At 48.0% G+C, this 26199-nt stretch overlaps 1 protein-coding gene across 1 annotated transcript in view; it reads right to left on the reverse strand.

Annotated features, from left to right (window-relative positions):
• Positions 1–26199, reverse strand: part of LOC143793453 (transcription factor COE3-like) — a 224458-nt gene that overhangs the window by 157589 nt on the left and 40670 nt on the right. The gene's annotated exons all lie outside the window — the stretch shown is intronic.

Consider the following 26199-nt stretch of genomic DNA (forward strand, 5'->3'; position numbering starts at 1 on the left):
GTACACGCACCCTCCACACACACAGTCCGTACACGCACCCTTCACACACACAGTCCGTACACGCACCCTTCACACACAGTCTGTACACGCACACTCCACACACTGTCAGTACACACACCCTCCACACACTGTCAGTACACGCACCCTCCACACACCCTGTCAGTACACACACACCCCGTCAGGACACGCACCCTCCACGCACACCCCGTCAGGACACGCACCCTCCACACACACAGTCAGTACACGCACCCTCCACACACACAGTCAGTACACGCACCCTCCACACACAGTCAGTACACGCACCCTCCACACACACAGTCAGTACATGCACCCTCCACACACACACACACACACACACACACACACACACACACTGTCAGGACACGCACCCTCCACACACACACCATCAGGACACGCACCCTCCACACACACACACACACACACCCCGTCAGGACACGCACCCTCCACACACACACACACACACACACACACACACACACACACACACACACCGTCAGTACATGCACCCTCCTCCACACACACTGTCAGAACACGCACCCTCCACACACACACACTGTCAGTACACACACCCTCCACACACTGTCAGTACACGCACCCTCCACACACCCTGTCAGTACACACACACCCCGTCAGGACACGCACCCTCCACACACACCCCGTCAGTACACGCACCCTCCACACACACAGTCAGTACACGCACCCTCCACACACACAGTCAGTACACGCACCCTCCACACACACAGTCAGTACACGCACCCTCCACACACAGTCAGTACACGCACCCTCCACACACAGTCAGTACACGCACCCTCCACACACATAGTCAGTACATGCACCCTCCACACACACACACACACACACTGTCAGGACACGCACCCTCCACACACACACCATCAGGACACGCACCCTCCACACACACACACACACCCCGTCAGGACACGCACCCTCCACACACACACACACACACACACACACACACACACACACACACCGTCAGTACATGCACCCTCCTCCACACACACTGTCAGAACACGCACCCTCCACACACACACACACACACACACACTGTCAGGACACGCACCCTCCACACACACACACCATCAGGACACGCACCCTCCTCCACACACACTGTCAGGACACGCACCCCACACACACACACACACACACACACACACACCCTCCACACACACCATCAGGACACGCACCCTCCACACACGCACAGTCAGTACACGCACCCTCCACACACACCGTCAGTACACGCACCCTCCACACACACCGTCAGGACATGCACCCTCCACACACACCGTCAGGACACGCACCACACACACACACACACACACACACCCTCCACACACACCGTCAGGACATGCACCCTCCACACACACACTGTCAGGACACGCACCTTCCACACACACACACACACACACACACACACCCTCCACACACACCGTCAGGACATGCACCCTCCTCCACACACACTGTCAGGACACGCACCCCACACACACACACACACACACACACACACACCCTCCACACACACCGTCAGGACATGCACCCTCCACACACACCGTCAGGACATGCACCCTCCACACACACACACCGTCAGTACACGCACCCTCCACACAAAGGTTTTTGCACCAATATTAAGTTCTGTTTTTCTATTGTATCAAATACTTATTTCATGTAATAAAATGTAAATTAATTATGTAACAATCCTCCAATGTGATTTTCTGGATTTCATCTTTACGTTCCGTCTCTCACAGGTGAAGTGCACCGACTATAACAATTACAGACCTCCCCATGCTGTGTAGGCGGAAAACGTGCAGAATCGGCAGAGTATCAAATACTTATTTCCCCGCTGTAGATATCGTCAGTGCACGCACCCCCTCTGTGAGGATCTGAGGCTGTGGGTGTTAATAATCGCCTGGGCAGGTTAACGATGCAACTGTTTTTTTTCCTTATGTCAATGGTCTTACAACATATGGCCAAAATCTATTGCCCCCAGTCCACAAGATCCCCTCCTGGGTCAGATAATTCCACTGCCCCGTACCAGGCGATACCCATTGTCCCCCAACTTTTGGTTGACCCACAGCTTTTGTATCTCCTGCTGGTGCAGTCTGTAATCACAGTTCATGCTCCTCCAGACGACCGTAGCGCGTGCATCCAGCTCCAGCCTGCAACAACACATAGTGCAGTGCTAACTAGTACACAAGATGGGGCATAGACGACCGTAGCGCGTGCATCCAGCTCCAGCCTGCAACAACACATAGTGCAGTGCTATCTAGTACACAAGATGGGGCATATGTCGGTCTCCCCATTACGCTGGATCAATGGGCGTTAGAACTTCTGCCACTCCAGTGCATCCAAGGCCAAATACCCCAACCAGTAGCACCCTGCAGACACCCACAGAGGAGATCGTGGCAAGCTTAGGAGGCGGACCAAGCACACTGAGGTACAGTACAGTATGTGGCCAGGTGACCCGATTGTTCCAACCTGGGTCCTCCAAATGTCTTTGTGGGTTCAGTGATGAGCAGAGGAGCAGATCTGTATTTCACCAGTTGGAGCAATGGTTCCTTGGGCTGATCCTTTAGAGTCTCAAAGTGTGCAGACTAGCACACCGCAGGGGCTGATGCAGTAGGTAATAAGCAGGCATTACACAAATTAACATACAATAATAATCAACATAAAGGCTCATATGAACAATGGCTCATGTGTAATGATCTACTGAACATAGGAACAATAAATCTGGCATAATTAAGAATGATTCACACGTGCACCAGGCCAGAGTACCGCTGTCTCGTCAGACCCCTCAAACATACATACGGTCAGTGCATGTATCCTACACACATACATACCAACAATACATGTATCCTTCATACAAACAAACCATCAGTACATGCACCCTCCATACATACTGTCAGCACATACCTCCTTCACATACGCATACCGTCAGTGCATGCATCGTTCACAGATACATACCGTCAGTACATGTATCCTTCATACAAACAAACCATCAGTACATGCACCACCCATACATACCGACTGTAACTGCATGCACCCTCCATACATACCATCAGTACATGCATCCTTCACACATACATACCGAAAATACATGTATCCTTCATACAAACAAACCATCAGTACATGCACCACCCATACATACCAATAGTAACTGCATGCACCCTCCATACATACTGTCAGCACATACCTCCTACACACATACATACCAACAATACATGCATCCTTCATAGAAACCACCAGTACATGCATCCTTATCCTTCATACAAACAAACCATCAGTACATGCACCCTCCATACATACCATCAGTACATGTATCCTACACACATACATACCGTCGGTGCCAAAGAAACTCGGCAAGAGATTGTTTCAAACATCTTGGAGACCTGAGCCCAGACCTGCTTTTTATGAGGCTTGTGCGGATCCTTCTGTCTCTTCATGTGATCCCAGACAGACAGGATGATATGAGATTACGGCTCTGTGGGGTCGGATCATCACCCCCAGGAATCCTCGTTCTTAATGACATTGGCTAGATGTTGGGGTTTGCTGTCTGGCTGCAGATTATAACTGGGGACGATCAGACAGCTCCTCATGGTATTACATGATGAGAACGTTTCTGCCAGGATTTCTGGGATCACAGGAAGAGACAGAAGGATCCGCACAAGCTTCATACACAGGAGATCTGGGCTCAGTCTTCCAAGATGTTTGGCACAACCTACTGCCGAGATCCTCCATAACCTGTGTACAAGTGACGCAAAGAGTTGAGGAGGCAATGGGCGGTCACCAGATATTGACGATGGAGGCGATGAGAGATCACTAGATACTGATGATGGAGGCGATGACAGGTCACTAGATACTGATGATGGAGGAAACAGGCGGTCACCAGATACTGATGATGGAGGTGACAGGCGGTCACCAGATACTGATGATGGAGGAAACAGGCAGTCACCAGATACTGATGATGGAGGCGATGAGAGATCACTAGATACTGATGATGGAGGCGATGACAGGTCACCAGATACTGATGATGGAGGAAACAGGCGGTCACCAGATACTGATGATGGAGGAAACAGGCGGTCACCAGATACTGATGATGGAGGAAACAGGCGGTCACCAGATACTGATGATGGAGGAAACAGGCGGTCACCAGATACTGATGATGGAGGAAACAGGCAGTCACCAGATACTGATGATGGAGGTGACGGGCGGTCACCAGATACTGATGATGGAGGAAACAGGCGGTCACCAGATACTGATGATGGAGGAAACAGGCAGTCACCAGATACTGATGATGGAGCTGACGGGCTGTCACCAGATACTGATGATGGAGGAAACAGGCGGTCACCAGATACTGATGATGGAGGAAACAGGCGGTCACCAGATACTGATGATGGAGGAAACAGGCGGTCACCAGATACTGATGATGGAGGTGACAGGCGGTCACCAGATACTGATGATGGAGGAAACAGGCAGTCACCAGATACTGATGATGGAGGAAACAGGCAGTCACCAGATACTGATGATGGAGCTGACGGGCTGTCACCAGATACTGATGATGGAGGAAACAGGCGGTCACCAGATACTGATGATGGAGGAAACAGGCGGTCACCAGATACTGATGATGGAGGAAACAGGCGGTCACCAGATACTGATGATGGAGGTGACAGGCGGTCACCAGATACTGATGATGGAGGAAACAGGCAGTCACCAGATACTGATGATGGAGGAAACAGGCAGTCACCAGATACTGATGATGGAGGCGATGAGAGATCACTAGATACTGATGATGGAGGCGATGACAGGTCACCAGATACTGATGATGGAGGAAACAGGCGGTCACCAGATACTGATGATGGAGGAAACAGGCGGTCACCAGATACTGATGATGGAGGAAACAGGCGGTCACCAGATACTGATGGAGGAAACAGGCAGTCACCAGATACTGATGATGGAGGAAACAGGCGGTCACCAGATACTGATGATGGAGGAAACAGGCAGTCACCAGATACTGATGATGGAGGAAACAGGCGGTCACCAGATACTGATGATGGAGGAAACAGGCGGTCACCAGATACTGATGATGGAGGAAACAGGCAGTCACCAGATACTGATGATGGAGCTGACGGGCTGTCACCAGATACTGATGATGGAGGAAACAGGCGGTCACCAGATACTGATGATGGAGGTGACGGGCGGTCACCAGATACCGATGATGGAGGTGATGTGTGGTCACCAGATATTGACGATGGAGGCGATGAGAGCTCACTAGATACTGATGATGGAGGCGACGGGCAGTCACTAGATACTAATGATTGAGGCGACGTGTGGTCACCAGATACTGATGGAGGCAACGTACGGTCACCAGATACTAATGATGGAGGCAACGGATGGTCACCAGATAATGATAATGGAGGCGCGAAGTCACCAGTTACAGATGATGGAGGTGATGAGCGGTCACTAGATACTGATGAGGGAGGCGACAGGCGGTCACCAGATACTCATGATCGAGGCTGTGACAACACAGCATTTAATCTTAAATATCCAAACGTCTATTTTCAGTTGGTCAAGACCTGTACACTGGTGTCATATATGAGTCTCAAACGTTGATTCTTGATATTTTTGAATGTCTGCTGTTTGCCTCTTATATCAAATCCTTCAGCTTATTGTCTGCTATCTTTGCAAGACAGGGATGCAGGGTCATTGAACAATCGATGTTTGATAATATGTTGATTGCCCATTTTGTGGGACCCTGTGGCTTGTTGACTTGCAAAACAAGGGAGAAAAAACTATGCAAATTGATTAAATTCTCAAACAATTAGAGTTAAACTCATCAAACCTCCCCCTGACCTGTGGATGATGACCTGAGCCACAGAAGTGGGTATAAAATGGATTTTATGTCCTGAAAGAACCAGAGACTCTTTACAAAACCACAGCCTGGAACACTCTACAGGACATCATGGTTCCATCATGAGGGACACAGATTTGACATTCTACAAGATTCCAGCTTAGAGGACCACGGCCCCGGCTGAAAGAATACAGATCTGCTGCACATTTACATTTAGGGAAGCCAGGATTTTGACCCACCAGTCACCTGAGGCCCACGGAAATGTTTGGGGAAGCCAAGATTGGGACCAACAGATCACCTGGCTCCACGGAAGCATTCAGAGAAGGCAGGTTGTGACTCTCCGGTTACCTAGTCATATACATCAAAGGAACATCAGCTTCCTAATCTTGCAATTACCTACTCTCTATGGGTGTCACAGGTGGGGATAGTCAACCCTGGAAGCCCCGGAGTCGCAGCTGCTATAATCTTAGTGAGTCTGCGGAAGGGTGAGACCCTGAAATTCTGCACCATCTTGGACATTTGCTCGGACTGTTCAATGTGTTATTTGCTTGTTTTGTGGTTTAATAAAATATTGCCACACTGTGTTACCCTTATCCTGTGTTGTCTGAGTAGTATTACACCCATGGTAAAAGGAAAGCGGGCGTTCGGTTGGATAAGCCCTGGTCCATGCAGTATCCACAATTGGTGGCAGCGGTGTGATACTACTCAGCCCAGCCGATCCACAGGAGCTGCAGGGAACAGGTGTTCGTAGACTCTGTCCAAGGGCTCCACAACCAGGAAGCCATATAGACAGACCCAGTAAACGATAGATGCAGCATGTGCGGCAGGTTTCGGATGCCACTATGTCCAACCCCATCAGCTCTGCCTTGGGAAAAGGACCAGAGTGGACGTATAGCCGCAACAAGAAATGGCAACTACAGGAGCTGTGCCAACGTTGATGGATAGAATACCAGGCCACAGACACGCCATCAGATTTAATCCAGGAACCACGAGATGCAGATGACGCCATGTTGCGATGCAATAAATAATCGATTTTCGTCAATTATGTGAGGAGTTACCCAGGTCAAGCCAAGGACCAGGAGAAGGATCTAGAGGTCGCCAGATGCTGATGATGGAGGTGAAAGGCAGTCAAACTCATAAGGATAATGCAGGCTGTGACGACACAGCATTCAATCTTAATTATCCACACATCTATTTTCAGTTAGTCAAGAACTATAGATTGTTATATGAGTTTTAACTTTGATTCTTGATATTTCTGAATTGCTGCAGTTTGTCTCTAATATCAGCTCCTGCAGCTTATTATCTGCTATCTTTGCAAGACAGGTGTCACGCTCACGCCCTGACTGGTGGGCGTGAGCTCGGGGGGTTTGTGGCCCCACTGTGCCACAATCCAGACTACCCTGGAAGGGGCGTGACTATGACAGCTGCCTGGGTTTTGACTGGAGCCTCTGATGGGAGGTCAGACTTGTGCGGCAGGCAGCTGCCAGGTGCTACTCCAGGGTGGTGTCTGGCTGTGGCTGCTGATCCCACTTGGAGAACAGGAACGCTAGGACAGGTGCGGGCATCAGGCAGGACTGGCAGAAGAGCACGGCTGAAACTCAGATGAGAAGGCTGGCACGGCTGAGACAGGGCTGGCAGAGACACGGCAGAGAACACAGGACTGGTTGATGTGGTGTATGAAGGAACAGGTAGGGACCTGTTCACACAGGAGGTGCAGGAACGGATAAGAAGTATGGAGGAACAGGTAGGGACCTGTTCACACTGGAGATGCAGGAAAGGAAACAAGCCGGAAGGAAAGGAGAATGAAGGAACAGGTTGGGACCTGTTCACACAGGAAGAGAACTGCAAGGCTGCGGTTAGGAGCGGTAGAGCAGCAAGAGATAGCGCAGCAATAAAAGCTAAGCAGAGCAGAACCGCAAGGAATATGGAGAGGAGCTGCAGCAAGAGATTACTGCAGCAGCAGAAGCTAAGCAGAGTAGAAAGGAGCAGAACCGCAGGAGTGCGGAGCAGAGGTAAAGCCACAAAGGTACAGAGCAGGCAGAGCCGCAAGAGTGAGGATTGTAAGCAGACTGAGAAGACAAGGAAAGACACAGCAGGGAAGGAAGCCACAGACAAGGAGACCAAGATAAGACTAAGTTCAGACAAGGAAATGGAACAAGACAAGAAACATGAACAAAGACACAGGGACCAGGATATTCTGCCTCCTGAAGGGCGGAAAACAAGATCAAGGCAATAAGACAGAGAAAAGCCTCCAGAGAGGGAGTAACACAGAGCAAGGCCTGGCAAACTCAGAAGCTAAATACAAACTGAGCAAGCACATTGCACAGGCCCAGTCCACTGGGTGGAGCTGCACTAAATACTGGAGGCCTCCTGGCAATTGGTCAGGAACAGATTAGGCAGATGCACCTGATTCCTATAAGAACCAGAGAGTTCAGGCGCCGCCCCCCTATGCACACAGCCAGGAAGCATGCAGAAAGCAGAACATGGAGCTGGCAAGAAACAGAAACCACATCATGGCCTGGAGCAGTGGGTAAGATAGTGTGAGATGAGAGGCCATGCCATGATGCCGGCAGAGTTTTTACAACAGGGATGCAGGGTCACTGAACAATCGATGATTAATAATATGTTGATTGACAATTGTGTGAGACCCCATGGGTTTGTTGAATTGCAAAACAGAGGAGGAAAAATTATGCAAATTGATTAAATACTCAAACGAACAGAGAGTTATACTCATCCCACCTCCTCCCTAACCTGTGGATGATGACCTGAGCCACAGAAGTGGGTATAAAAAGGGATTTTCTGTCCGGCTGAAAGAACCAGAGACTTTACAAAACCACAGCCTGGAACACTCTACAGGACAGCAGCCACGACATCATGGCTCCATCATGAAGGACACAGATTTGACATTCTACAGGATGACAGCTTAGGGGACCACGACCCCAGTTGAAAGAATACAGATCTGCTCCATTGACCATTGCTGAACCATGGATTTGTTTTGGGGAAGCCAGGTTTTGGACCCACCGGTCACCAGAGCACCATGGTTAAGATTGGGGAAGCCATGATTTGGACTCAAGTCACCTGGCTCCATGGAGATGTTTGGAGAAGCAAGGTTGTGACCATCCGATCACCTAAGCATGCGATGGAGGTGACCGTCAGCTTCCTAAGCTTGTTGTTACCTTCTCTCTGTGGGTGTCACAGGTGGGGTAGTCGGCCCTGGAAGCCCAGGAGTTGCAGCTGCTATAATCCTGGAGAGTCAGCAGATGGGTGAGACTCTAATTTGCACCATCTTTGGTATTTTGCTGGGACTGTTCTATGTGTTATTTGCCTGTTTTGTGGTTCAATAAATTATTGCCACACTGTGTTACCCTCACCCTGTGTTGTCTGAGTAGTATCATGCCCACAGTAAAAGGAGAGCGGGCGTTCAGTGGGATGATCCCTGCGGTCTCGTGCAAGCGGACTAGAGCACTCCCTGACTCTCCTTGTCCCCACAGAAGCGACATGTCATCACCAGATTCTGATGATGGAGATTATGGACGGTCCCCAGATACTGATGATGGAGGTGACGAGCAGTTACCGGATACTGATGATGGAGGCAACAGACGGTCACCAGATACGGATGATGGAGGAGATGGGTAGTTGTGGTGAAATACGTATATGTATGGATGTATGACCAGCAGTCACTTAGCATCTGTCCTAGGCTGCCGCTCTTCACAAAGGTCATGACCTATGTTATCCTGAGAAAAAGACAGTCTTCCTAGTCTCACCCCAGGGGGGAATCTCCTGAACACACACAAGTGGAAACATTTCACACCTTCTGACTCTTTTGAACAGACACCAATCACAGCATGACACTATTTACTATGAGAACGGTCACACAAATAGGTTCAAAGAAAAATAATGTATTCATTGGTAATTAGCCAGGATCCAGTCACAAACCAAGGATTAGAGTATTAACCTGAGAGGCTGCTCCAGAAATCTGACCCCCAGGTTAACTCTATAAATTCGGCCTGTACACATAGAAAGCTGTTCACTGATTGAGGGGCTGCTGTGAGCCAGACCATATTCATCCCCCTCAGGGAGCAGAATGCCGGACTGCAAAGTTTAGATAATCGTGGAAGTTTTCTCCCTTTATATTTATAACGGTTTTGCATATTTGTATGTCACTTTTTATTTCTATATTTTTATACCTTTTATTGTAAGCACTGTACCTTTGATCCATGTATCCTCTAAAGAATCCATAGACTTAGAGGGTGTGACCCTGGTAATTGGCAGACAGTAGTAGTAATATTTCCGGGACTCATCGCCCGTGTGTTCGGTGAGTGATGGCAGCGGGTATGAGTGGGTGCATGTCTGTGTCAGGGTGTGACTTATGCTCCCATTACAGCATAGGACAGAGGTTGAATGCTGGACTGAGAGAGAGGACAAAGATTAACCCTTGCAGGCGCAACCCCAAGTCACGTGCTGAGAAGGAGGTACAGGACAGTAGTCTTCAGATACTGATGATGGAGGAGACAGTCACCAGATACTGATGATGTGAGAAATGGGAAATCACCAGATACTGATGATGGAGGAGACAGTCACCAGATACTGATGATGGAGGAGACGGGAAATCACCAGATACTGATGATGGAGGAGACAGTCACCAGATACAGGTGATGGAGGAGACGGGAAATCACCAGGTACAGATGATGGAGGAGACAGGCGGTCATCAAATACTGTGGATGGAGGAGACGGGAAATCACCAGGTACAGATGATGGAGGAGACAGTCACCAGATACAGGTGATGGAGGAGACGGGAAATCACCAGGTACAGATGATGGAGGAGACAGGCGGTCATCAAATACTGTGAATGGAGGAGACGGGAAATCACCAGGTACAGATGATGGAGGAGACAGTCACCAGATACAGGTGATGGAGGAGACGGGAAATCACCAGGTACAGATGATGGAGGAGACAGGCGGTCATCAAATACTGTGGATGGACAGGCACCAGATACTGATGATGTAAGCAACGGGAAATCACCAGATACTGATGATGGAGGACACGGGCGGTCACCAAATACTGTGCATGGAGGCAACGGACAGTCACCAGATACAGATGATGGAGGAGACAGGCGGTCATCAAATACTGTGGATGGAGGAGACGGGAAATCACCAGGTACAGATGATGGAGGAGACAGTCACCAGATACAGGTGATGGAGGAGACGGGAAATCACCAGGTACAGATGATGGAGGAGACAGGCGGTCATCAAATACTGTGGATGGAGGAGACGGGAAATCACCAGGTACAGATGATGGAGGAGACAGTCACCAGATACAGGTGATGGAGGAGACGGGAAATCACCAGGTACAGATGATGGAGGAGACAGGCGGTCATCAAATACTGTGAATGGAGGAGACGGGAAATCACCAGGTACAGATGATGGAGGAGACAGTCACCAGATACAGGTGATGGAGGAGACGGGAAATCACCAGGTACAGATGATGGAGGAGACAGGCGGTCATCAAATACTGTGGATGGACAGGCACCAGATACTGATGATGTAAGCAACGGGAAATCACCAGATACTGATGATGGAGGACACGGGCGGTCACCAAATACTGTGCATGGAGGCAACGGACAGTCACCAGATACAGATGATGGAGGAGACGGGCGGTGACCAAATACTGTGCATGGAGGCAACGGACAGTCACCAGATACTGAGGATGTAAGTAATGGGAAATCACCAGATACTGATGATGGAGTAGACAGTCACCAGATACTGATGATGTAAGAAATGGGAAATCACCAGATACAGATGATGGATGAGACAGGCGGTCACCAAATACTGTGGATGGAGGCAACGGACAGTCAACAGATACTGAGGATGGAGGCGACGGTGGTCACCAGATACTGAGGATATAGGCGACTGGGCATTCACTAGATATTGATGATAGAGGTGACAGGTGGTCTCCAGATACTGATGATGGAGGTGACGAGTGGTCACCAGATACTATGAACCCGTCTATATGAAGCTTCTGTCTCTGCAACATTTTCTACACCTGCCAAAGCCTGTTGGACAGCGCTGCACATGCTCCCTTCATATTTGCACCATGCACATGATCTGGCCAGTGGAGGGTGGGGGTTTTGGCAGCAGGGAGGAGTAGAAGGAGAGTCAGGATGGAAGCTGCGGATTCTTGGAGAAAGTCTGCATAGGGCGGTGTGGTTCTGGATCGGTTATTGGTGACTCTGGGACACTTTTTTTGGCTTAACTTGAGCCAACTCGGTGAGGATAACTAAGTACACAGTATCTTGGGTTTGGCCACGTGAGGGCTCATCTCTAACGACTTACGGAAGCCCTATGTTGGAGAGATCGGCATTCCCTAAGAGCTTCAAGATGGCGTTTCTGATTATTCGGGACTTAGCCCAGCAAGGACCCTTCTACTTCAGTCTCAGCACGTATTGGTAGCATTTTACATCTGAATATATATGCGCATATATAAATAGCCTTATAGAAGTCCAGTTAGGAGATAAGGCCTCTTCTGTAAGAGACACTTTGAAAACTGCTCTGAGTAGGCGGTTAGCACAACCTTTTTTTATTATTGATTTTTGCATAGAAGGGGTTAATCACTGTATTTTGCTTGCATATAACCATTAATTCTGTTGAAATCTACCTGCGTATATAGCCGGTGTTATTGAGAGTAACTCCTGCCATTATATTGTAACAGGGGATGGTAGTGCGGTACAATCCGCAGGGTCCAATGAAGCACCTGTCCCAGTCGCTCTCCTGCTGATACTAAACGCTCCGAGTCTGAGCTTGTCAGAAAGGTTCATACGGAAACAACTTGATTAATTTGATGATAAGATGCCAATCAAAGAATGGGCTGATCGTATGCGAAGGACATACAAAGTGTACAACCAATGCGGAGGAGCTGTTCTCTGACGTCATGATGCACGTACTAGAGGGAGAAGCCCGGGAAACGGTGATGTGGTCTCCCACGTCAACACAAAAAAATATAGAAGACATTGTGGCCATGTTAGAGGAGGCTTATGGAGAGAGAGGCTCGGCCACTAGTTTCCAGACGCGCTTCTTTAATCGGTGTCCGCAAGAAGACGAAAGCATCTCCCAGAATAAATGCTTTACAGAGAATGTTACAGACCTGCCAAAAATGCAAGGCTGGAGTCTCTATTTTCACCGATCCTGATAGAACCGTTTGTTCTGGGACGAACGGATTCATTGCTGAGATGCACATTGCGGGATCAGATACTGGCGAATGAGACACTTCAGGTTGCCGCAGAAGCTTTGGGTCGTGAACGTGAGGATGATATGGGCTGCAGCACTGTGCGGATGTATGGCCCCGGAGGACAGGGAGTCCAGGCTGAAAATCAGCAGACCGACTACTTGGCTGAGATGAGGGCCGCAACCCAGGAACTGACCCAGCAAGTAGATCAGCTAAGGAGGTCTCACGTCCTGCTACCTCGTCTGATGGGGTGGAAAGAACTGAGACATCCAACAAACGTCCCTTCGTATAGGTCACCAGAAGAGACCCGTGACAGGATGGCCTCAGCACAGCCTGACCCACCCCCAGGGACAAAAAGTCCAAACCAGGACCAAACCAGAGAACATCTGAACACTATGCTGGAGGTACCGAAATAGAGGGTATGTCTCGCGGAACTGCCCCCAGCTCAGACAAAAGGATGGTAGAGTGCGAGCCCGGACATTTAAACGAGTATTACTTCCATTGGTAGGGCGTACTGTAAGAAATGCCCCATGTAGTCAAGGCCTAAAATGCCCTAAGAATTTGGTGCCCCGAAGTCCAGTGATGGACGTACTGATTGAAGACAAGACCGTGCGTGGCCTAGTGGATACAGGAGCCGAAGTGACCACAATGCCACTGGAGTACTTTGAGACCCATTTTGGTCACTTTAACAAAGCTGGGAGACGAAAACTGATTAAGATGACAGCCATTAACCAAATGAAGATTCCAGTCCACGGGATAGAGTGGGTGAACTTGAAGATTGGAAACCTGGATGTGGGTTAAAAAGGGTTCATGCTGGTGGATGGGGATTCATGGTGAGGAACCTCAACTATATTGCCAATTCATTTCCTGGGTGATCTAGACCGATTGATGCTCCACAAAGATGGCTGGATAGGGGAAGAGTCACCAAACATCGGCCTACACAGAAGGCATTTTAGAGACTAAGCCAGGTATATGGGATTCACCACAGTGTTCCCAAAGATGAAGTGGAGGGGATTGAAACCATCCCACCAGGGCGTCAAGACATTACCTCTCTTTGTCAGGAGCAGTTCATACAGATTGATGTGGAAAGTTGCCAAAGACTCAATGGAGGTGATTATTTAGCCCCAAAGCCAGAAGCAACAGGACAAGGCTTGATGATCGCAAATACTATGGCGACAGAGGTGGATGGAAAAGCTGCCGTCCAGTGTGCCAATGTACAGGATTCTCCTTTCGTGCTTTATGCAGGCGAAAAAGTTGCCGATTTGTAGGTGTGTGGAGGAGAGACAGTCACCAAAGTTCAACTGGTCCTGATTGCTGAGGAACAGGAACCGTGGACTGTGACTGTGTTTGAAGATCTGAGGACAGAGCAGACTCCAGAGTCAAATGGATGGAAGATTCTCGAAATAATACAACTGGACACCCTTGAGTTCCGAACAAATTCTGCTGATAGAAGACATGTTATGGGAGCTTCAAGCTGCTTTCTCCAGAAATGAGGATGATTTTGGATGTACAAGCCACATTGAACACGAGAATCCGACAGGAGAAACACCTCCTATCTGTGAGGGATATCGGCAAAATCCCCCTAACCTGTAACGAAAAGTAAAAGCCATGCTATCACAGATACTGAGTTGTGGAGTAGTGCGGGAGAGTCAGAGACCATGGGACGCACCAATAGTGCTCGTCTGAAAAAAGGACAGAAGCTTGAGATTCTGTGTCCAATATCGCAAGTTGAATAGAGTCAAAGCACGAGACAAATACCCTATGCCTAGGGTGGAAGAGTCTCAGACAGCACTACGACAGGCCAAGTATTTCTCCACCTAAGATCTGGCAAGTGGCTACTGGCAGGTTCCAGCGGCTGAAAGAGACAAGCCCAGGACAGCTTTCATTTTACCAATGGTCCTGTATGAGTTAAATAGAATGACTTTTGCACTCACCAATGCACCTGAGACGTTTCAGCGTTTAATGGAGCACTGTTTGGGAGAGCTGAATTTTGAATCCATCTTGATATATCTGGACTACGTCATCGTTCATGTACCCACCTTCAAGCAACACCTACGAAGACTAAGACAGGTGCTGACTAGAGATGGGAAGACACCCGGATGTTTGGGTAGCAGAACAGTAACCCAACCCGAACCCGGAACCCATTCACTTGAATGGGGGCCCTGAACATCCAGAGTTTGTCATGCTTTCATGTGAATGAGAACGCGGCAAACATCGCTTCTGATCAGCAGTAAAATCATCACAGCCGGTCAGAGAGCCACGGTTCGCACGTTGTGATCGGAGGTATAAAGTTTACCTCCGGTCACTGGTGTCAGCTTATGGGACTACTGCTCCCATCAGCCGATGCCTGCTGCCACTAACAGTGAGAGCAGAAGGGGCTGATGGGAGTTTTCATTAGCTGGTTTCTGCACTGTAAATAAATAAATAAATAAATAAATAAAAACAGCATGGGTTCCCCTGTATTTTTCATAACCAGCCAGGCAAAACTCACAGCTGAGGATTGCAACACTTAGCTTTAGCTGGTTATCAAAAATAGAGGTGTCCCTACGCTATATTTTTTAATTACATAAATAAATAAAATAAATGGCGTGGTGTCCTCACCATTTTTGACAATCAGCCAAGCTAAAGCAGACAGCTGGGGGCTGGTAGTCTGAGGCTGGTAAGGGGCCATTGATATCAGCTCCCCTAGCCTAAAAATAGCCTGTAGCCATCCAGAAAAGGCACATTTATTAAATGCGCCATTTCTGGTGCCTTGCTCGGCTCTTCCCACTTGCCCTATAGCGGTGGCAAGTGGGGTTCATATTTGTGCGGTTGATGTCACCTTTCTATTGTTACGTGACATCAAGCCCACAGTTTATTAATGGAGAGTTGTCTATAAGACATTTATCTATTACTAATCCTATAGTTACATGGTGAATAAAGACACAGCCAGAATAAAGTCTTTTATTTGAAACTAGATGGTGGCCCGATTCGAACGCATCGGGTATTCTAGAATATGTATAGTAGTATATAGCACAGCCCACGCAGTATGTAACACAGGCCACATAGTATATAACACAGGCCACGTAGTATATAACACAGCCTATGCAGTATATAACACAGCCATGTAGTATATTGCACAACCACGTAGTATATAGCACAGCCCACATAGTATATAACACAGCCACGTGGTATATAGCATAGGCCACGTAGTATATGGCACAGCAACGTAGTATATAACACAGGCCACGCGGTATGTAACACAGCCCATGCAGTATATAACACAGCCACGTAGCATATAGCAAAGCCCACGTAGTATATAAAACAGCCATGTAGTATATAGCACAGACGTAGTATATAACAGGCCACGCAGCTTATAACACAGCCCACGTAGTATCTAACACAGCCCAGTATACAGCAATGTGGGCACCATATCCCTGTTAAAAAAATAAAAAATAGTTATATACTCACCTCCCGTCGGCCTCCGGATCCAGCCCTGGCGTTTCGTGATGCTCCTCGCGACGCTCCGGTCCCAAGAATGCATTGCGGCAATAACACGTGATGATGTAGCGGTCTCGTGAGACCGCTACGTCATCATCTCGCAAGACCACTGTGTCATCTCCAGTCATTGCCGAAATGCATTCTTGGGACCAGAGTGTTGAGAGTAGTGGGAAAGGCGCCGGAAGGTGAGAATATAACGATTTTTTTTAACATTAGATCTTTTCACTATTGATGCTGCATAGGCAGCATCAATAGTAAAAAGTTGGTCACGCAGGGTTAATAGCAGCGTTAACGGAGTGCGTTACAAAGGGTTAAGCCGTGGTATAACGTAGTCCGTTTAACGGACTGCTACAGCGCTATGGGGGCACTGACTGGGTAGCAGGGAGGGGGCACTGATGCGGGATTTCCTTTACAGACAGACAGACGGACGTACGGACGTACCCCTTAGACTATTATATAGATAGATAAAACAAAACACACTTTTACTTTTTTATCTAACTGGAGGAAACGTGAAGGAGCCACAACTCGCCACCCCGTCTGACGTCAATATTACGTCAGCCGGACCATGTGATAAGGTCTCCCCACTTGTACCAACATGACGTTCTGCACCCCTAGGGACAAGTAAGGTCAACTTGGCACAGTTTTACAGAGACACCCCCCTGTCCTCACGGGCCCAGGGAGGCACGGGGAGTGAGAGAAGGTGGCCCACGCAGTCACTGACATGGCACCACACTCACCCACAAGCCTGACATGCTGAGAGGCCCCATTCACGAACCCCAGTGAAACAGAACCTTATCAGCCGGTAGGACTTTCACCACTTCCTCTTTCGATATATGCCTTTGACTTTTTCTCACGGTGCTAGTGGGGATCTCACTGAGGTCACCGATGTTCATTTGCCTGGCTGGGAACGCAGCATCAATGGCCGGCAGTAACCTCGATGATGTCACCGCTGCTCACTACTGATGCGTTCGCAGCAGCTCAATCATCAGTGGTTCCCAGCCTGGACGGTCACATCGTGGCACCGGCCAGGATGAAAACTGTTTGTCCCCAGACGTGGATTACGCCGTGGGACAGAACATGGGACAGGTGAGGTATATGGTGGCTTTTTTTTTTTTTTTTTTAATTACAGGAGATGAGGGCTTCAGTGGAATTAGGCGTTAGGTGAATATAATGGTGTTTATCATTTTTAACCCCTTTACCCCCAAAGGTGGTTTGAACGTTAATGACCGAGCCAATTTTTACAATTCTGACCACTGTCCCTTTATGAGGTCATAACTCTGGAACGCTTCAACGGATCCCGGTGATTATGAGAATGTTTTTCCCGACATATTGTACTTCATGACAGTGGTAAAATTTGATATGACTATTTGTGAAAAAAATTGAAAATTTGGTGAAAATTTTGCAATTTTCCAACTTTGAATTTTCATGCCCTTAAATCAGAGATATGTCACAGAAAATACTTAACTAACATTTCTCACATGTCTACTTTACATCAGCACAATTTTGGAGCAATTTTTTTTTTGGTTTTGACGTTCTACGGGTTAAATTTAACGAGCGATTTCACATTTTAATAACAGAATTTACAAAACCATTTTTTTGGGACCACCTCACATTTGAAGTACCTATGAGGGGCCTATATGATAGAAAATACCTAAAAGGAGCACCACTCTAAAAACTGCACCCCTCAAAGTGCTCAAAATCACATTCAAGCTTATTAACCCAGCACAGGAATTTTTGGAATGTGGAAAAAAAATGAACATTTAACTTTTTTTCACAAAAAAAAATAACTTCAGATCCAAATTATTTTCTATTTAGAAAAGGGTAACAGGAAAAAATGGACCACAAAAAATTGGTTGTGTAATTTCTCGAGTACGGCGATACCCAATATGAGGGAGAAAACTACTGTTTGGGCGCACAGCAGGGCTCGGAAGGGAAGGAGCGCAGTTTGACTTTTTGAATGTAAAATTTCCTGGATTCATTAGCGGACGTCATGTCCCATTTGCAGAGCCCCTGATGTGCCTAAACAATGGAAATCCCACACAAGTGACCCCATTTTGGAAACTAGACCCTTCAAGGAATGCATTAAGGTGTGTGGTGAGCACCTTGAACCCCCATTTTTATAAGGATAATAGGAGAAATTGCACCATATGATGATTTTGACTTCATGGGTGTTTTCCAGAAAGAAGCAGCAATGGATGTTGCCGAGTGAAGATTGCAAACGGCCGCTGTAGCCGCCAGTACGTTGTAGTTGCCAGTATGCTGCAGTCCCCGGCACGTTCTAGTCCCCGGCACGTTCTAGTCCCCGGCACGTTCTAGTCCCCGGCACGTTCTAGTCCCCGGTACGTTGTAGTGCCTAGCTCATGCTTCTGAAGACATGAACCCATAAGTTAGGAGGGCTCTCATCACTACAGAAATGCCATGGACGCTATATGTGGATTAGGTACACTGGGGCTAAGAAGGGTGGGGGGGCATTTGGATTTGGGAGCGCGGAATTTGCTGAATTTCTTTTGGGGGTCGAGGAGCCATTTCACTTTTCCAGAGCCTTTGTGTTACCAGTAACATGTAAGCGCTCTATATTTTCATTGACAGGTGATGGACCCGAGTTTTTTTTGTGGATTGAGTTGAAGCTTTTATTGGGAACATTTTACATAATGTTTGGATCACATTTGTTCTGCGCTCTACGCTGAGCACTTAGTTTGTCGTTTCCCTTTAAATCTCTGAGTGATTCAGATGAAATCCCCGAGGGACCCATTCACTATAATGAGGCAGCAGAGTTACTCTGGACTCCGTCTGGCCTCTGTTCAGTGGTGTCCTTTTCAAAAGTGCACAAAACTTTTATGTAATTCTAAAAAAAAGACAGACACCGCCGGATCACAGGTCGGACGGTGTCCACAGTGTGTCTATCTGCCTCATTATAGGGAATCTTCCGCCAGAGATTACGTCTGAATCACGTATTTTCAGAGATTTACACGGAAACCCTGGTGTAAGCGCTCAGCGCAGAGTGCAGGATAAATGTGCGCCTAGCCTTACTGCGATCTTTGAGAGGCAAAATGAACCATTCAACAACAGGTGAAGAATTGGTTTTATTTTTTTTACGCTATTCCTTGCGCGGTGTAAGTGACTAGGCGACTTTATTCTTTGGGTTGGTGCGATTACAGCGATACCAGATTTATATAAAGTTTTTATGATTGGCAGCCGTCACACACTAAAAGACGCTTTTTATTGTGAAAAATAGTTTTGGCGTCACCACATTTTGAAAGCTATAATTTTTCCAGATTTTGGTCCACAGACACATGTGAGATCTCGTTTTTTGCGGGACGAGTTGACGTTTTTCTTGGTACCATTTTCGGGAACATGAAATTTTTTGATCGCTTTTTATTCTGATTTTTGGGAGGCAGAATGAACAAAAGAAAGCAATTTAGGAATTGTTTTTGGGGAGTGGGAGGTTTATGTCATTCCTCATTTGGTAAAATTAATAAGGCAGTTTTATTCTTCGGGTCAGTACGATTACAGTGATACCTCAATTATATTTATTTAGGTTTTGCGCTTTTACGCAATAAAAACTATTTTATCGAAAATTATTTTTGCATCGCTTTATTCTTAGCACTATAACTTTTATTTTTTCGCTGATGGAGATATATGGCGGCTCGTTTTTTGACGGACAAGATGACGTTTTCAGTACTACCATTTGCATTTATATCTGTCTTTTTGATAGCATATTATTCCACCTTTTGTTCGGCAGTATGATGATAAAGCATTGCTCTTTGCCTTTTTATATTTTTTTATGATGTTCACTAAAGGGGATAACTAGACAGTTTTATAGGTCGCGTCATTGCGGACTCGGCGATACCAAATATGTACTTTTATTGTTCATATACTTTTCATAAAAATATTTAGTTATAGATAAAATATCTTAAGAATTTTTTTTTATATTTTAGAGATTGTAAAAATATTTTTTTTTAATTATTTAAAAACATTTTTTTAAACTTTTTTCTTTGTCCCACTATGTGACTATCATTTTTTGCAGGCTGATCTCTATAGTATGGGGATTCAGCAGCGTCCCCATGCTGTAGGAACTGTCAGCTCTGCACAGACAGATAGACTTGATGATCATGCACTGCGCATGATCAGCATCTTTCCTAGCTCAGGTGACCATGGCAACTATCGGGACCCCGCGTCACGCCGCAGACTCTCCAATCCAGGGGCAGATGGGCTGTCATCCGTCTGCCGGCTTCTGGAATGCTACGATTGCTTACGATAGCGGCATTTGGGGGGTTAAAGTGACGGGAGCGGTGCGTGACCACTCCAGACACTTAGTGCCAGATGTCAGCTATGAGAATCAGCTGATCAACGGCGGTGATCACCCGCATACAGCCTGTGTGCGCAGGCAATCACCATGCAGTGGTAATACGTCCCTGGTCAAATAGGCCCAGGGGCGGATTATTACAAGAAATGTCAGAAAGGGGTTAAATATAAAAGTAAAAGTGTTTTGCTTTATTTCTAATAAAGGACTTTGTTCTGGCTGTGTCTTTATTTACCATACAACTATATGACTAGTAATAGATGGGTGTCTAATAGATGTCTCTCCATTACTAAGCCGAGGGCTTGATGTCACCGGACAATACAAAGGTGACATCAACCCCACAAATATGAACCCCACAAGTATTACCCCACTTGCCACCGCTACAGGGCAAGTGGCAAGAGTCGGGCAAAGTGCCAGGATTGGTGCATCTAATAGATGCGCCTTTTCTGGGGCAGCTGCAAGCTGCTATTTTCAAGCTGGGGGGTGTCAATATCTATGGCCCCTTACCAGCCTGAGAATACCAGCCCCCAGCTGTTAGCTGGTTGTAAAAAATAGGGGGGGGGGGAACCCCACGCTGTTCTTTTAATTATTTAAATAATTAAAAAAAATAGTATGGGGACCCCTCTATTCTTGATAACACCAGTGACTGTAGCTAATCTTTATAGCACCAATCACAGCTGCGCGCTCACGCTGTCATTTGACAGCGTGCGAACTGCGGTTCTCTGATTGGCTGTGATGATTTTTCCGCTGATCACCATGCACATGACAGAGTGACAAACACCCGGTGTTCAGGGAGCCGAACCTGAACAGTAACACAGACTTCCTGGTGAAGTCAGTGTTCATTGTCTGTGCCTGAACAGTAGGTGTTCGGTAAGGACGCCGAACTTTACTGTTCAGGTTCGACCATCTCTAGTCCCGAACAATACCATATCACCCACAGAGAAATGGCGCATGTGTGGAGACATGGGGGGTCAGTGGGTGGTCTCGTCCGCTGGCCTGAGACCGCATGGACCAGGGCTCATCCACTGCACACCTGCTCTCCTTTTATTGGGGGCAGAACACTGCTCAGACAACACAGGGTGAAACCGTGAGAAAATACTTTATTGAACCCCGAAACAGACAGTACTATACAGAACAGTGTGATGACGCAGCATGTAATCTTACCCTATATACTCGAGTATAAGCCGACCCCAGTATAAGCCGACCCCCCTAATTATGCCACAAAAAACTGGGAAAACTTAATGACGCATGCAGCAGCTACCGGTAAAAGTCAAAAATAAAAATAGATACAATAACAGTAAAATTAATTGAGACATCAGTAGGTGAAGTGTTTTTGAATATCCATATTGAATCAGGAGCCCCAGATAATGCTCCATACTGTTCATGATGGGCTCAATAAGATGCTCCATATTAAAATATGCCCCGTATAGTGCTGCACATGATTATGGCCCCATAAGATGCTCCATACAGATATTTGCCCCATATAATGCTGCACATGGCCACATAAGATGCTCCATACAGACATTTGCCCCATATGCTGTTGCTGCGATTACAAAAATAATAAAAAAAAAAAAAATATATATATATATATATATACACACACACATACATACACTCACCTCTCAGGTCCCCGGCACTTGCTATATTCACCTGCTCCGCATTCCACCACTGGCCGCCGCTGTGTCTTCCCCGTCCTCTGCACTGACGTTCAGGCTGAGGGCGGTGCGTACTAATCGTGTTATCGCACCCTCTGACCTGAGAGTCACTGCAGAGGACGCGGAAGACGCAGCGGCGGCCAGTGGTGGAATGCGGAGCAGGTGAATATCGCGCACAGCCCTCATTATACTCACCTGCTCCTGGCGCGGTCCCTGCACATCTGTTCTCCGGCGCCGGCAGCTTCTTCCTGTAGAGAGCGGTCACATGGTACCTCATTACAGTAATGAATATGCAGCTCCACCCCTATGGGAGTGGAGTCGGGTCCATATTCATTACTGTAACGAGCGGTACCATGTGACCGCTCTCTACAGGAAGAAGCTGCCGGCGCCGGAGAACAGATGTGCAGGGACCGCGCCAGGAACAGGTGAGTATGATTACACAGCTGCCGCTCCCCCTCCCCTGCCGACCCCTGGGACAATGACTCGAGTATAAGCCGAGAGGGGCAATTTCAGCCTAAAAAAGTGGGCTGAAAATCTCGGCTTATACTCGAGTATATACGGTAATTATCCAGGTGTCTTTTTCCAGGAATGCTGGAGGCATAGACTTATCTTTATGTTGACTCTTCTTGTAGGTTGAATTGATATTTGTAAATTGATGAATGGTTGTTAGTTACCTCTTATATCAGCTCCTATAGTTGTAGGTTGTATTGTATGGTCATCTCTGCAAAACTGGGATGCAAGGTCACTGAACAATGATACTTGTTGATATGTTGATTACACATTATACCAGGCCATCCAGTTTGTTGATTTGCAAACATTGAAGGAGGTTATACACCGGAGAGCAGAGGGTCAGAGGTTATACGCAAGAGGGCAGAGGGTCGGAGGTTATACACTAGGGGGCCAGAGGTTATACACCGGAGAGCAGAGGGTCAGAGGTTATAAGACGGGGCAGCAGAAAGCCAGAGGTTATTTGCCAGGGGCAGAGGGCGGGTCGTTATACACCAGGGTGCAGGAGGTTATACGCTGGGGACATTGGGACCAGACCTCGGTGATGAGGACCCAGGACTTGTTTTCACCGTGGATTGTCCCCACCCTTTGTTCACACATTCTCTAACTCTTTATATTCTGCCCCTCTGCATCCCGTGACTTTTGCCCCCACCATCATGAGAAGGTTCCGCCATATTTAGGCCACGATTAGTCAGGAGGAGCCTAGCGCTCATCTCCCCTGTCAGATGTCAGTGTCTGAACACCGCGGCCCCCCGATATCTGGGGAATGTCCTCTGAATGCTGGACCCCGGAGACCATGAATTCCTGGTGCATTGGTCACAGCGCTGGAGGAGACCCCACCCAACATTACAGACGAGCTCCACAACAGAAGACCACAAAACGGACGGCATCTATTAACCCCCCATGTGCGGGAATCCGGTCTACAGCCCGACCCCAGAAAGTCCAACACAGCTCAAGAAGTCAGAGCCTCTACTCCACTCACAGCTAAAGCTGCATCCAGACACCGTGTGACCAGATACACGTCAGAGCCTCTACTCCAGTCACAGCTAAAGCTGCATCCAGACGCCGTGTGACCAGATACATGTAAGAGCCTCTGCTCCAGTCACAGCTAAAGCTGCATCCAGACGCCGTGTGACCAGATACATGTCAGAGCCTCTACTCCACTCACAGCTAAAGCTGCATCCAGACACCGTGTGACCAGATACACGTCAGAGCCTCTACTCCAGTCACAGCTAAAGCTGCATCCAGACGCCGTGTGACCAGATACATGTAAGAGCCTCTGCTCCAGTCACAGCTAAAGCTGCATCCAGACGCCGTGTGACCAGATACATGTCAGAGCCTCTACTCCACTCACAGCTAAAGCTGCATCCAGACACCGTGTGACCAGATACACGTCAGAGCCTCTACTCCAGTCACAGCTAAAGCTGCATCCAGACGCCGTGTGACCAGATACATGTAAGAGCCTCTGCTCCAGTCACAGCTAAAGCTGCATCCAGACGCCGTGTGACCAGATACATGTCAGAGCCTCTACTCCACTCACAGCTAAAGCTGCATCCAGACACCGTGTGACCAGATACACGTCAGAGCCTCTACTCCAGTCACAGCTAAAGCTGCATCCAGACGCCGTGTGACCAGATACATGTAAGAGCCTCTGCTCCAGTCACAGCTAAAGCTGCATCCAGACGCCGTGTGACCAGATACATGTCAGAGCCTCTACTCCACTCACAGCTAAAGCTGCATCCAGACACCGTGTGACCAGATACACGTCAGAGCCTCTACTCCAGTCACAGCTAAAGCTGCATCCAGACGCCGTGTGACCAGATACATGTAAGAGCCTCTGCTCCAGTCACAGCTAAAGCTGCATCCAGACGCCGTGTGACCAGATACATGTCAGAGCCTCTACTCCACTCACAGCTAAAGCTGCATCCAGACACCGTGTGACCAGATACACGTCAGAGCCTCTACTCCAGTCACAGCTAAAGCTGCATCCAGACGCCGTGTGACCAGATACATGTCAGAGCCTCTACTCCACTCACAGCTAAAGCTGCATCCAGACACCGTGTGACCAGATACACGTCAGAGCCTCTACTCCAGTCACAGCTAAAGCTGCATCCAGACGCCGTGTGACCAGATACATGTAAGAGCCTCTGCTCCAGTCACAGCTAAAGCTGCATCCAGACGCCGTGTGACCAGATACATGTCAGAGCCTATACTCCACTCACAGCTAAAGCTGCATCCAGACACCGTGTGACCAGATACACGTCAGAGCCTCTACTCCAGTCACAGCTAAAGCTGCATCCAGACGCCGTGTGACCAGATACATGTCAGAGCCTCTACTCCAGTCACAGCTAAAGCTGCATCCAGACGCCGTGTGACCAGATACATGTCAGAGCCTCTACTCCAGTCACAGCTAAAGCTGCATCCAGACGCTGTGTGACCAGATACATGTCAGAGCCTCTACTCCAGTCACAGCTAAAGCTGCATCCAGACGCCATGTGATCAAATACATGACAGAGCCTCTACTCCAGTCACAGCTAAAGCTGCATCCAGACGCCATGTGATCAGATACATGTCAGAGCCTCTACTCCAGTCACAGCTAAAGCTGCATCCAGACGCAGTGTGATCAGATACATGTCAGAGCCTCTACTCCAGTCACAGCTAAAGCTGCATCCAGACGCCATGTGACCAGATACATGTCAGAGCCTCTGCTCCAGTCACAGCTAATGCTGCATCTAGACGCCATGTGACCAGATACATGTCAGAGCCTCTACTCCAGTCACAGCTAAAGCTGCATCCAGACGCCGTGTGACCAGATACATGTCAGAGCCTCTACTCCAGTCACAGCTAAAGCTGCATCCAGACGCTGTGTGACCAGATACATGTCAGAGCCTCTGCTCCAGTCACAGCTAAAGCTGCATCCAGACGCCATGTGACCAGATACATGTCAGAGCCTCTGCTCCAGTCACAGCTAATGCTGCATCTAGACGCCATGTGACCAGATACATGTCAGAGCCTCTACTCCAGTCACAGCTAAAGCTGCATCCAGACGCTGTGTGACCAGATACATGTCAGAGCCTCTGCTCCAGTCACAGCTAAAGCTGCATCCAGACGCTGTGTGACTAGATACATGTCAGAGCCTCTACTCCAGT

This window comes from Ranitomeya variabilis, chromosome 1 (assembly GCF_051348905.1).
Source record: "Ranitomeya variabilis isolate aRanVar5 chromosome 1, aRanVar5.hap1, whole genome shotgun sequence".
Taxonomy (NCBI): Eukaryota; Metazoa; Chordata; class Amphibia; order Anura; family Dendrobatidae; genus Ranitomeya; species Ranitomeya variabilis.